Below are 13,972 nucleotides of genomic sequence, written 5' to 3' on the forward strand. Positions count from 1 at the left end.
ACAGGGATCACCCAGTAGACCTGATTTGCCCTAAAATGATGGGCAAATTCTTTGCTGTCAAACCATGAAGCTCCTGCCTCAGGGCATCCAGAATGCTCAAGGTCCAAAGGCTTCCAAAGCACAGCTTCCAAAGGCAGATTTGGGGAAGAAAAATCCACTGCAGGCATCAAACACGGTAGCAGCACATAAAGCCATCCCAGCCTCTCCCCAGGAATTCCTCTTCCCCATGGCAAGCTGTGTCCCTGGTGCCTCTGTGCACCTTCACTTCAGCTTCTGCTCACTGTAAATATTTAACAAAGCTTGATGTCTCCAGAGACCCCCTCGCAGCCTCCTCGGCTGAGCATCTGAACACCAGCCAAGGTTAACAAATTTGAGTGAAATGTCACAGCTTAGCCCGCCCTTCCTTCTCTGGCACCCTCCAGAGTGTGGATTCATGCTCCACAAGCCACAGGGTGTTGTTGTATTTGTTTTTTCTTGCAGGGAGCTATTCCCATCTAATGCTTTGCCTGACAGCTGCTGTGATTAATAGGGGACGTGCCAAAAGCCACATACTATTATTATTATTATGGCAACATTTAGAGGTCACAACCAAGAGCAGGGTCCTGTTGTGCCAGGCACTGCACACTGTTGGAAGTGGTGTCTGACTGAGAAAACCTCCATCTAAGCAGGAACTTCTGGGAATAGAGGAAAATATGTTACAAAATCCTGAGTGGTGTGGGGTTTTTCTACAGTTCCATGCACAAGGCAAGCAGGAGAAGGGAATAAATGTCCCCCAGTATGCTAATCCATGCTGCCCACCAGCTGGGGATTAATGTTCATGCATCATGATTCCAGCATTGCACAGGGTACATGCACGGGTACAAGGTTTTAGGTTACTGGGTTAGATTGCATCTGCAAGGTTAGACTAGAACATTCATAAGAGAAAAAAAAAAAAAATCCAGTCCAAAACAAGCAAAAAATCCCCAAAATATTGTTAGTCAGTGTTAAAAAGCCATGCCTTCAGTATAGACTTCTTATTCCACCCTGAAGAGCTCAACATTCCCTCTTTGTGACATGCATGTTACAGAACTGCCTCATTTCCTAAAAAGATGAACCCAAACATCAAATCAAGGGACTTGACCAAGGTTTCAGAACAATTTGCTGCCAATGGCACACATAAAACCCCAAAATCATCACAGCTTGTCCGATGTGTTGTCACATAGATCCCACACCCTGCTCTGGAAGATCCAACATTCCTCATATTTCCCTACACCCTGGGCCTTATTGGAAACCTTCTGGTCTCCAAGGTGGAGACTAAAGGTCCTGGCTCGATTTTTGTCAGATGGTGAGTAGAGATTTAGATGCCCAGAGGAAATATTATGTGTCCTGCAGCCACACAGATGAATTCCCGGATTCATTCAGCCACATAAGGCTGGGTAATATTCCATCTCCAGTTATCTGTTTGCCTTTGAATTCAGGTATCATTCCACCCCCAGTAAGATATTGCAGCCGAGAGGGAGAGAAACAACAACAAAAAGGGTAAAAAATACAGCAGTGGAAGCACAGGCATAAATTATTATTTAAAAGATACAGTTACCTACAAGCTGTAAGCTCCTTATCATCCCAAAATATTTAATTTTCAGGCTTTGTTCAGGTTTGTGTCCAGGGGTTGAAATCTGAACCCTGATATCTGCCCATATCCACTTTTCAGCACTACTCCAGAATTGATGGACTTTTCAAGTCTTCATGGACACTTGTGTTGTCAGCATTGGGAAATGTAAAAATAAGACACAAAACCAGGTTATGAATGCCCTAAACTGGAGCCAGTCTGGGCAAAAAGAGACCAGGATACCTGAGGATGTGGCAGATTAGTTTTAGGACTGGCCCTGTTTTCCCCTTGAAGGAAACTAGCTGGAGAAAACGGGCAGAGGAATGTTTTCTATCTGAATCCATGAATCATTCATGACAAACATGTGTCCCTTTTCTGTTCTCCCAGCCCTGAATCTCCACTGGCAAGCTATGGACAAGTGCAGCTCTGTGACTTTCTATTCTCTGCCCTTCCCACCTCCCAGTGGAAAAGTCCCAGCTTGGGATCTCAGCTCTGTGTTATCCAGGTGGAGGTCTGGGACCTCACACAACCCTCATGTCATCTCATCTGCTCCCAGGAGCAAGGTTTGTCTCCAAGTGCAAGGTGGGAGCACAGTCAGAGCCAGAGTAAACCCTCTTCCCAGGGTTATTCCAGTCCCACACAAAGGAAAAATTACTGAAAAGAGTGAAAGGAGGGAATAATTTCTGAATATACAAACTGCAACACATGAAAGTCTTGGATGTTGCCATGGGCTGGTGCTCCTTTCTCTACCCAACAGGAATAAATCCTCCACAATCACACAGCACAGGGAGCTCAGTGTGGGTTTTGTATTAAGTTAGAGCCACCTTCACTTCAAAATAGAATAAATAAGTAAATAAGAGTGAATAACACAGGAAAGCTGCCTTGGATCCTGGTGGGATATTACATTTGTCTGGGCCTGTCAAACCAGGTAAACTCGACTCTGCAGAGGAAATTACATTATGATACACCACGGCCAACTCGGGGAAGAAAGAAAGTTGTCCCCCAATAAAACCCAATTTACCTTCCTTTTGCAGGGCTGTCTCTGAACTAACCAGCCAGAAACTGCCTAAAAAGGCTCTGACATGCAATTTATACCATGGTGGAGGACAGTAATTTCCCTTAAAGATGAGAGATCATCAACTGAATCGGAAAACAGTTACACCTGTGGAAGGCGAGTTTAATGTAACAGTTCTGGGAGAATGGAAGAAGTAATTCCACTTTAAAAACAAACAAAAAGAAACCAAAATAATAAAAAAAAAATAAATAAACCCCCAACCCACCACAACTCCCTGCAATGGAATCAATCAAATCTCTCCTCCATGGCCAGTTGCTGACTGTCCCTTGTTTGTGCAAATAAGGGGCTCAAACAAGATCTGGGGCTTTGGAAGTGCTTCTGAGTTATTGGCTTTTCCATGCTCATGAAAAATCATCACGTTTTTGGTTTTTGGAGGAAAAAAAAATTAAAATAAAAGAAAGGAAAAGCATATGGAACATCAGAGGAGAGGGGGAATGGCATGGAGCACAAAGCCACCCTCAGCAGAACCCACCAACAGCCCGTGGAAATCCTTTCCCTTTATTACAAATGCAGCTAAACAGCATTAAAAGAAAATAAAAACCAACAAGAAGCAGGGATGGTTTTATCAAACCTCCACAAAAGCTGAACTGCTCCTGGGAGCTTTTTTTTCCCCCCTGTTCTGAACAATTCAGCAGCGACAGAAAAGCTGATTTCTCCTGTGTACACCACCCATAATTCCAGCTTGGGATTTGATGTTTCAAAAGGAAGCTTCAATCCCCGTGAATAAAAGCAACTGTTTGAAAGAGATTATTCACCTGCCATGTAACCCAGCCAGGAGGGAGCTGTGATAGGGCAGACTCTACCCCTCCAAGTCCAGACTCAAGCAGAGACATCAGTAATGAATTTTCATCAAGTGCTGATAGGAAGGAAGTTATCTGCAGCTCTTCCTTCTCCCCGTGGCCTCCTCACATCTTGAGTATTTACCACAGCCTGCACTGTCCCTTTCTCCTAAGGCTGATATGGCTTGGCTTTTTCTGAAAGAGCAAAAAAGATTTGATTCAAGAGGGAGCCTTCTTTATTTGTTCCTGTCTGTAACTCCAAAGTCAAGGCTCCATCTCATGGTTTCTGGAGGCCTCATAACTCTCCTCTCACACAGATCTGTTTGTTGCCTGCTCTGAGCTTCCTTCACATTCTCCCTGCTGCTTGACTTTCCCCCAGTAACCTGTGTTACAGACCTTGGAAAGAGACAGTCAGTGATAACCTTGGAGATAACTCCAGGTTTTTCATCTACTGGGAGGAGAGAAAATAGCTTTAAATAAAAATGGAAATTTAAAGGGGAGGGAGGACAAGAGGTGATAACAACACCCAGGTCCTGCTGTCAAATAGCTCAGTGTAGTGTTTACCCTTCATATAAACCCATGAGATAGCCAAGGGCTTTTTTATCTTGAAAAGAGCCAGCACTGGATTTGGCTGTGCAGCCCATCTATTCTGCAGGTGCTCTCTGAAACCTGTGTGATGGAAACAATTAATTGCCATCAGCGTATCCCTGCCTTTCCAGTTTCCCTCCAGACAATCCTAAAGTCAGTCACCTGACCCTGCTTTCCTCCTCCCTGGGTAGCAGGTCTCCTTTCTGCTCCCAGGGATGACACAAGGAAGCATGAAGAAAAGAAAGGGAGAGGGCAGTTCCCTTGTCCATCTTCCCAGGAGATAGCAGCCACCTCCAGCTCCTAAGGATGCTGAGAGACCACATCCACCTCTCATGAAAAATTCAGGCAAACCCCGAAGACTGCATTGAGTGAGAACCATAATAAAGATCTTGGGGCTTAGAAGATGCTTTACCAACCCTGCACTGGACACATGGAAGTGGTTCATCCCCATGATACTCTAAAATAACGATGAAACCTTGGATTAGTCTCATGTGGTGTCCACCCCAAGCCATACAAAGCATTTCAGAAGAGGGAACAAAACCTTCACTGTGAATCACATAAAAAAATTCCCTGTGGAAATTAATGATCTAAGACCTGTCTCCAACCTGAAGCACAAAGCTTAAAATTCCCTCAAAACTTTTCCCTACAACACACACTACTGGCAGCTGGGAAAATGAAGCTTCCTCAGGCTTCTGATGGCACAGAGGGTTGGACTGGTCCTAAAACTGACCCCAACAGTTAAAGCAACTGTGTGAAGATGAAAGACAACTCTATGTGTTATTAAACCTGTCTCAGTCCGGATAATAAGGATCACCAGGCACCTGGAATAGCATAAATTTCAGTGTAGACAATAAAATCTGCTCTTTACTATGACTTCAGCTTACTTTAGCCCTAAATCTAAAGGTCCATCAAAGCTTGGACTTGATCTTTGAGGTCTTTTCCAACGTTTATGACTGTAAATCAGAGTTCCTTCCATGGGCTTTTTGGTTCCAGTGAGTGGAAGCAGAGGAAATCATAAGAGGACAAGATAAGAAGCTGAAGTATCAAACAAGTGGAGATCAAGATTCCCTTGATATGCAAGAGTTTATCTTCCTGAGTTGTTTATTTCCACCCTCTGTGGGTTTTATCCATATGCTCTTTGTCATGGAGCCTGTCTCTGTTGTCCTTTCAAACCTTATATCCAAAACATGTAAGCTAGAAACATTTTTGTTTTGTGCCTTTAGGGAAGCATCAGGGGAAAGAGAAAATGGAAGAAGCAGAAAGCAGTGGGAGAGGGAAAGAGAGGGGAAAAAAACCTAATAAAGGGGAAAGAGGAAAAAATTAAAGGGAAAAAAATATAATTAGCAGAAGCAGAAACTTGTCCTGACACAAATTAATCCTGTTCTTCTAGGCATTATTCCAGGGAGGAAAAAAGGGTCAAGGAACCCAATTTCCTGCCCTTCTTTGATGGAACTTTGCAGTGCCAAGGAAGCAGAGTATTCCTATCATCCCAAGCTATATTTAATGTCACAATATACAAATTTGCATGCTTGAGAAAACAAAAATGCAGATATTCTGGGCCAATTTTAAGAAGAACCAGCTTGTTGCTCATCCATAGAACTATTCCCAAAAAGAGCACAAATCACAGGTAATCCTTGAGGTCACCTGGCTGATAAGTTTTATTCAGATCCCCAACAGGGATACATCACCTATTTTCCTATGGAACTCTAATTGCTTTGGTCTGACTCAGGAGGAGGATTTGGATTTTGCTTCTCCCTGGTATTACTGAAAAAATTAATAACTTGAAAATAATTAAAACCTGCCATTTTTCACCCAGAGGTGACAATCTGTCTCCTCCCAAGCCAACAGCCTCACACAATCTGCCCACACCCCTCTTTGGGGACTGAAAAACTGGGATTCAGCCCCATTCAGTGACTGACAAATCCAGTGACTTCCATCAGCTTTGGCTCAGATTTTAACTTTATTAAAGTGATTAATTCTGGAGGAATGCAGCATCTCCTCTCTCATCACTCTTAAAAACATACTCAGATACATCCCCAACCTAAAAAAGACTCCTTACAGTCACACAGCCCAGAGAGTCCCATTCCTTTTGAGGAGAAGTTGCCAGCTGTCTATTTTTAAGACCTTCACTGAGGAGGGAGAAGACAACCTTGGATTTTTAGGCACCTGGAAAGGCTTTGCTGGGTCTAAGTCACAGATTCAGGGAGCAAACAGCTGCCTCTGGCAATGGCCAACAGGAGATGCCAAGGGAAAAGCAGAGGAAAAGGGTAAAAATACAGCAATATGCACCCAAAATACTCTTTCCGAGCATTTTAGGCTGAGGGACATCCCAAGCCAAGTGTAGAAACTTCACAGTTAATGGACCTCCACTGAAAACTTTGCTGAAGTTTTTTGTGGCTGGTTTTTTTAAATCCAGAATATGTCCTGCAGCAGGAGGTTCTACCAGTCCATTAGTTTTTGTGACCTGAAAGATGGTGGTTTTTTTTTTTTCCCCAGAAAAAGTTTACATTTGTTTCGAACCTGACATCTCATTCCCTGAGAAACTCCCCAGTTCTTACGCTGGAAAAGACAATAAATAATTGATGTGTACACACTTCCCATGGAAGTTACTCCCCCCAGGCCCAAAATGAAGCCAACAAAACCCAACAACAGCAAAGATCAAACAGTGCTAAAAGCTGGATTTTTTACCAGGAAAAGAAAATAGGGGAATAATGCTGGGGCTGTCTTTTAGGAGACCTCAGTTTTCAGATGATTTTTAATCCATTCCAGGCTTATATCATGGTTCCATGTTTGCTGTTCTTACTAAATAATTGACCCCTACATAACAACATCTGCTTCTTTACCAAAACTTCTTCTTTTTCTGGCAAAAATTTACATCTTTTGCTGCCAGGCTCTCCCAGGACTTGATTTTATGGATGTCAGACCCATCTCACTTTCAGATTTCAGCAGCTAAACCTAAATTCAGCACCCCCCCCCCTCTCCTCACCAGCACAGTCTCTCTCTCCCTCTGGGTTTCTGCACGTCCATTATGCACATTTTCATTAGGAACATTTTGCAAGTGGATCTGTTGATTCATTGTATTAGAATTGCAAACAAATGGCATCATTTTCCCTGCACGCTCCTCTTGGAGAATCCAGCATTGATTTCCCAGCATTGTGAGGCTACTTGACTGACACTTCTGGCTGATTTGAACCCTTTAAGATTTCTTGCTGAAACCACTTCTGCTCATCAGCTTTTCTGCAAGAGCTCAAGGGCTTGCAGGAGCTCAGGCACCTGTATTAGTTTAAACAGGCTCCACATTTCCCTGTTCTGTACAAGATTTGCCTGGAAATCTGAATGTGACAGCAGAAAGTGGGAAACAAAGGGCCAAATTCAACTCTATCCCTCATGCAATTCCACTGCCTTCGAGGTTTGTCAGATGGGCCATGTGCATTTTTATCCAGACCTTCAAAGGGCCCTTGATGCTCTAGGCAGTCAATGCACTATTTAATCCTTCAAGTGCTGGGATTTTTTCTTTTTTCCTCTGTGCTTTTGTCTTTTTAATAGACAAATGTGAATTTGCCACGGCTGCTGTTACATCTGAAACCCCAGCAAAGTATTTTCAAATACTGTCATATTCTTTGCTTGCAGAAAGACCCATATTGATGGGTCTCACACACCTTCACAATTATCTGGGGATCCTGATGTGTCAGACTTGCATGGAGAAGTTTAGGATCTTGCAGTGGGACAGCAGCAGTAAATGATTTGCCACCACTGTTGCAGAGCAGGGTCTCTGCAGAGATCAATGCCAACAAAATGACGTGTTTAAATGTGGCACTTTCAAGAAGTCAAATTATCTTTTCATTAGAGGGGAAAACAGGATAGAAAAAGTCCATTTGGGATTTCCCACGGAAATCAGCAGGAATTTTTGCACTGCTTTTAGTGGGAGCTGTGTCCTGCTCAAAGTTCTCATAATATTTCAGGGTATTCTGCCTTAAAACAATAAGGTTTTGGCACCTTCAGTAGTAAAGTGTCTTCACACTCCTATGAAATGCAGAATCACAGAATGGTTTGGGTTGGAAGGGACTTTAAAGATCATCTACATCCCCTTGTCATGGGCAGGGACACCTTCCTCTATCCCAGGTAGCTCCAAGCCCCGACCAGCCTGGCCTTGGACACTTCCAGGGATCCAGAGGCAGCCACAGCTTCTCTGGGCAACCTGTGCCAGGGCCTCACCACCCTCCCAGGGAAGAACTTCTTCCCAATATCCAATCTAAATCTCTCCTCTTTTAGTTTAAAGCTATTCCCCTTTGTCTTATTAATGTCTGCCCAGGTAAAATCTCTCCCTCCCCCTTTTTTTCCAAGTCCCCTTTAAGTGCTGGAAGGTCACAATGAACCTGGACCGTGATGTCAGAGATCAGGTCTCCTTGCAAATGGCCAATTAAGGAGGCCAAAATGTCCAGCTGCTAATCTCAGACTTTAAAACAAAGCAGCAGAGCATCAAAACCATTGATTCAGTACCAGTACAGAACCCCCAAATCATGAAGAAAAGGGCCTTTAGGTGACCAGAGTCCAGGATGTTACACAGGAAGCAGAAGGAAAGATCTTTTACTGCAGGAAGCAGTCTTTTCAAGACAAGTGAAATTATTTCAGGCCCTTAAAAACCAAATTGTGCAAAGCCCTGGATAGCACACTGATTTGATGCTAAATGTGAGCTCTTGAAGAGGAGATAATTGACAAACCCTTCCAAATGTTCTCCCTTTGCTGACTGGAGAACTGAGCCTTCATCCAGCTGGATTCAAAGGCATCTCGTGCAGAGACCTGAGGGCATCTCAGTGCAGGAATGAGCTCCTCTCTCTGCTGATGTGCCTCTCACACAGATCATCCAAAGCCTGGCCCAGTGCCATCAATAATGATATCTCCTGGGTGTGTTTCCCTTCTGACTGGCTGACTGATTTTATTACTGTGGCAGAGAATTGCAAAATATGAAGTGCTCAGTGCACCAAAGTGACATTTGTGTAAGTTACACTGTAAATAGTTCCTGACACGCTGACGTTGTTGGGAATGTAAGGATGGTAAGAGGCTATTAATTACATTATTGCTTAATCAGCACCGAGCACTGCTGTTCTCCTCTCCAGTCCAGCTGCTTGGCTGGTGACGTGTCCTCCAGAGAGCAGGCTGGGAATGCAGGAGAGCGCTGCTGATGCCAAATGATGGTGCACAGCAGGGCAAAACCCCACACAACATCTGTGCACATCTGGAGCTGCCTTTATGAGCCTTAAATGAACAGGGTGTCTGGAAGATATCAGTGGTGTCCCAGCCCTGAACTGAATCTATGAGGAGAAAGGGCCTTCAGCCTTTTCTTGGTTCCTCGGATGAGCATAAGAATTGATCTTTCTTGTTTTGTTTCTTTTTTTTTCCTGCCTTCTCTTTCCTGTTTCTCCACATCCTTAGAAAACCCTGCTGCAAATCTGAGAAACTAATTCTCAGTGCTGGAGTAACTCAGGCTTTCCTTATGCCCCAAAAAGTCATGTACATCCAGGACAGAAAAAGATCATTTCACCCCTTCATGGATACAATTCTCAGATTTATGTGAATGTTTAAACCTGTGGGATTTATGAACTCTGATATCTTCATTGCTTACTCGAGGAAATGGCCTCAAGTTGTGCCAGGGAAGGTTTAGGTTGGATATTAGGAAAAAAAATTTCGTGGAAAGGGTTGTCAAGCTCAGGAACAGGCTGCCCTCAGGGAGGGTCAAGTCACCATCCCTGGAGGAATTTAAAAGCAGTGCAGATGTGGCATTTGGGAATGTGGTTTAGTGGTGGCCTCAGCAGTGCTGGTGGTTGGACTCAATCTTAGAGGTCTTTTCCTAAATGACTCTGTGATTGAGTTTTATAAAATCCATTCTTTTACATGCTGTCAGAGTTCCCTGTAGGTCAGATCCAGAATCTCTGAGACTCCAAGAAGTCAGAGCAAGAGGGCAGAAAAAGACTGAAAAGTCATCTGGTCTGACCCTCTTTCAGTGCAAGAAGAAAGAGACTCCCTTGGGGAGACTGGGGCGAAAGGACACAGAGAGGCAGCTCTGGTAATGGGGAAACCATTAGCCCAATGAGTTGAAAAAGTGACAGACTGATAAGAAGTAGCCTGAGTATGAGGAACAACTTCCTGACAGCAGGAAGTATCAGACTGCAGGAGAGAGGCCCGGGGGGAAATGTCAAGAGGACCAGCATCGAGCCACTTAAAACAGAACCAAACAAATTTGGAAGGAAACCTGCAATGACCAGGAGACTAAACTAGCTACAATATCTTAGCAATAAGTCTTTTCCATAGCTAATAATTCATGAGGAGATATCAGGAGACCCAAACAATGTCCAGAGAGGAATGCAGTTGAATTACTCGACTTCGCTGAAGGAGCGGACAATTCAACTACTGCAGTTCATGTGTCCCCGGGGACCTGGTGCAGCTGAACTTGGCTCAGCAGAGAGATTTACAAAAAGGCCAGAATGGAAATCCCTACCCAGTACTGGCCAGAAGCAGCAGCACTGCAAGATCCACCACTACACGTGTTGTTACAGGCAGGAATGTTGCAGCACTTAAAGGATTTCTGATCTCCAGGTGACCCCCAGAAGGCTGGGAGTGTCATCCAGTGGGGATCTGAAATTTAGGACCAGTCTTTACCAAGTAGAAAGCCATGCAGGAGAGCCTGTACCAGATCCCTTCCCACAGTTTTCAGCTTGGATACTTAATGACAGCACAGTCACTCAGAATCATAGAATTTAGAATCATAGAATCATGGAATAGTTTGGGTTGGAAGGGACCTTAGAGAATATCTAGTTTCAACCCCTCCACATGGGCAGGGATGCCACCCACTAAATCAGGTTGCTTAGGACCCCATTCCACCTGGTCTTGAACACTTCCAGGGATGGGGCAGCCACAGCTTCTCTGGGAAACCTGTGCCAGGGCCTCATCACCCTCGCAGGCAATAATTTCTTCCTAATATCTAATCTAAATCTCTCCTCTTTTAGTTTAAAAGCCTTCCCCCTATTTCTCTCACCATTTGCCCACCTAAAAAGTCACTCTCCCTCTTTTTTATAAACTCCCTTTAAGTACTGAAAGGCCACTGAAGAAGTCATTTATCATCACAACTGTCCCCTGGGAGATGACCCATCAAGGACAATGTACCCATCAATATCCTCACGCAGGTCATGCTGATTCCAAGGATAAACCACAGATAGTTGGGAGCACGTTATTCACTTCCAGGGTTGCACTCCTGCAGAATCAACTCGGTTAGGAGATGCTGGGACATCAGATTCAGAAAGATTTGAGTTCATCCAAGCCTGGAGATTTAAGAAGTGAGGGCTACTTGAGTACACACCACAGGCCCTGAATCAAGACTCACATTCATTCACTGGTTCTGCCTCTGACTCGCTGTCTGACCTTGAGAAAGTCATTTAATCTCTCTGTGCCTCAGGATCTGCATAAAAATAATTATTATGGTTGATGTTTTATGGGAAAAGACTGCTACCATATAAAACATCACTCTAAAACGCCCTTTTCAAATCCTTCATTAGGAAAAAAATCTACAGGGGGGCAGAATTTCAGAATCTTATTAAGCCTTTCCCAGTGCCTCAGTGTCTTAGACTAACTCTCAATACACACTATGCTACATTTAGATCAAAATTGGGACTATGAATTGTTCATAAAACCTTCTATCTTACACTAGTGGCAGCTTGAAGTTCAGATGATGAATTGTATCTAATTAGTTATTTTGTCATTTGCAAAGATAGCTGGATAATAAATCACTATTTCTAGCTAGAAAACTTTGACTTAGCATCTCCCTTCTTAATCAACTTTTGAGCCATTCATTAGGTTTTCATACGGAAATCCTTTTTCTAACAATTGTCAAGAAACCAACATTTTTCATGTTAAAATGAAGTTGGAGATTGGGCAGTTATTTTCTTATTTTTAGGAAAAAAAATCCTTGATTACTGTAAGCCAAAAAACCGTAATACATTCAGCTTAAAGCTTATCTTCTGTAAAATAAACATTGCTATGATTTTTCACCCCATTTCAAGCCCTCCAGCCAGAGAGCAAAGGCAGGGCTTTATTGACAGAACTCTTTGCCAGAACAGTTTTCCTCCCTCTGTTTCAGGTTATGATCTCTGGGAAAGATGGTGAGAAAAAGAGGGAGTTTTTGAACCCTCTTCATACCATCATCATTCCTCAGCTGGTCATGCAAGGTCCTTCAAAGAGGAACAGTCTTCATCATCCCAACACAGAGCCCAGAAGAAAATGAAGGAAGAGATTGATCAGTTCAGAGGGATCAATTCCACCCTCCCATATTATTTTCCCCTCTTTCATGGCAGAAATTATTAAGCAGGTCTTTAGCTGCCACTCATCCCAACTGCAGAGACAAAAGTCTTCTGCGTGGAGCCACCACAGCTCAATCAGTGTCACGACGATTCCTGTCACTCACATATCACCTGAGTCATTTATATGAAAGACTTTCACCGAGCTGGGACTGTAAAACGTCTCAGCATCACCTGCTTTTCACAAAAAAGTACAAAGGAAAGGCAAGGTTGTGTTTCTTTGGGATGTTTGGGAAGCTACAGTGGTGGCAGTGGTGGACAGAACTGTCACTGTTAGAGGAAAAGAAGGGTGGTGGGGGGCATGAGTTATGCCTTCAGTTATTTAAAATCAATGCTGATGTGACAGCTTTCTGGCCACAGCTTGGATTTTCCTCACTGAGTTTGCAGCAGGGATCTTCCCACCTGCAGCACTGTAGGGTTTCTGGAATTCTACCTTTGCCTCCAAGCAAGCATCTGTGAGGGATAAGCCAACTTGGAGGCTCGGAGGATGGACCCTCCTTGTGCCTGACACTGCAGAGAAGGTAAAGATGACCAGCCTGATTAGAAATTCGACTTTGGCAGGATCAAGGAAAGTCACTGCAATGTGGGATGCAATGACCCTTGTACTGAGCTCGTGCACCTGATGGATATTCCAGGAGGATATTCCACCTTCAACTCCACCTCTGCCTAATAAGACCAGAGGGAACGTCAGAAGGAGCACAAAGGAATCCAGCATCAGTGTCCAGAGCGTGCTGATGAATCCTAATGGCCTGATAGGGAGAGAAAGCCATGGCCAGGGTCATCCTCAGTGATTACACGAGGTCTCTGAACACCCAGGGGGGAGGAAACCCCCACACTGAGGGCAGGTCCTTCTGTAAACTGTTGTGCTCTGTATGCTCAGCTGCTTCCCTGGGCTGGTCCTGAGCTTAACCACAATAAAGTCCCAGAACCACAGAATCTGTTAGGTTGGAAAGGACCTCCAGGATCATTGAGTCCAACCATTAACCCAGCGCTGCCAAGCCCACCACTAAACCACATCCCTAAGTGCCACATCTACAAGGCTTTTAAAACAATTCAGGTGACAGAATTCCAAGGCAACAAATGAAGACAGATAGAAGCATCCTGCCAAATTCTTCCAACACTATTCCTCAGGCTATTGCTGCATGCAATGCCTTTTGCCTTTAATCCAATACCTCCTTAACTTTAGGAGAAGGTTTGATGTTTTCTTACTGCCCTCTATGCAACTAGTCCCCTCAAAATTAGGGATTTAATTTAAAAGTGCACATAGACAACATCAATTCCACGTTTCCAGTTTTTCAAGGAGGCTGATCATACAATCATAGAATCACAGAATGGTTTGGGTTGGAAGGGACTTTAAAGATCATCCAGTTCCAACCCTCTGCCACGGGCGGGGACACCTTTCACTAGACCGGGTTGCTCCAAGTCCTGTGCAAACTGGCCTTGAACACTTCCAGGGATGGGGCATCCACAGCTTCCCTGAGCAACCCGTTCCAGCATCTCACCACCTTCTGAGCAAAGATTTTTTTTTCTTGATATCCAATCTAAACCTACTCTCTTTCAGTTTGAAGCCTTTCCCCCTTGTTCTCTCCCTACG

The 13,972-nt window shown here is 44.0% G+C and overlaps 1 protein-coding gene and 1 long non-coding RNA gene across 3 annotated transcripts in view; both read right to left on the reverse strand.

Moving 5' to 3' along the window:
* Positions 1-13,972, reverse strand: part of PLXNA4 (plexin A4) — a 445,892-nt gene that overhangs the window by 352,260 nt on the left and 79,660 nt on the right. The gene's annotated exons all lie outside the window — the stretch shown is intronic.
* Positions 3,492-12,611, reverse strand: LOC135415063 (uncharacterized). The gene is made up of 2 exons (XR_010430956.1): positions 11,409-12,611; positions 3,492-3,637 (listed from the first exon to the last, which is right to left on the reverse strand). It is a non-coding gene; the product is annotated as an uncharacterized LOC135415063 (long non-coding RNA).

This window comes from Pseudopipra pipra, chromosome 5 (assembly GCF_036250125.1).
Source record: "Pseudopipra pipra isolate bDixPip1 chromosome 5, bDixPip1.hap1, whole genome shotgun sequence".
NCBI classification, from domain to species: Eukaryota; Metazoa; Chordata; class Aves; order Passeriformes; family Pipridae; genus Pseudopipra; species Pseudopipra pipra.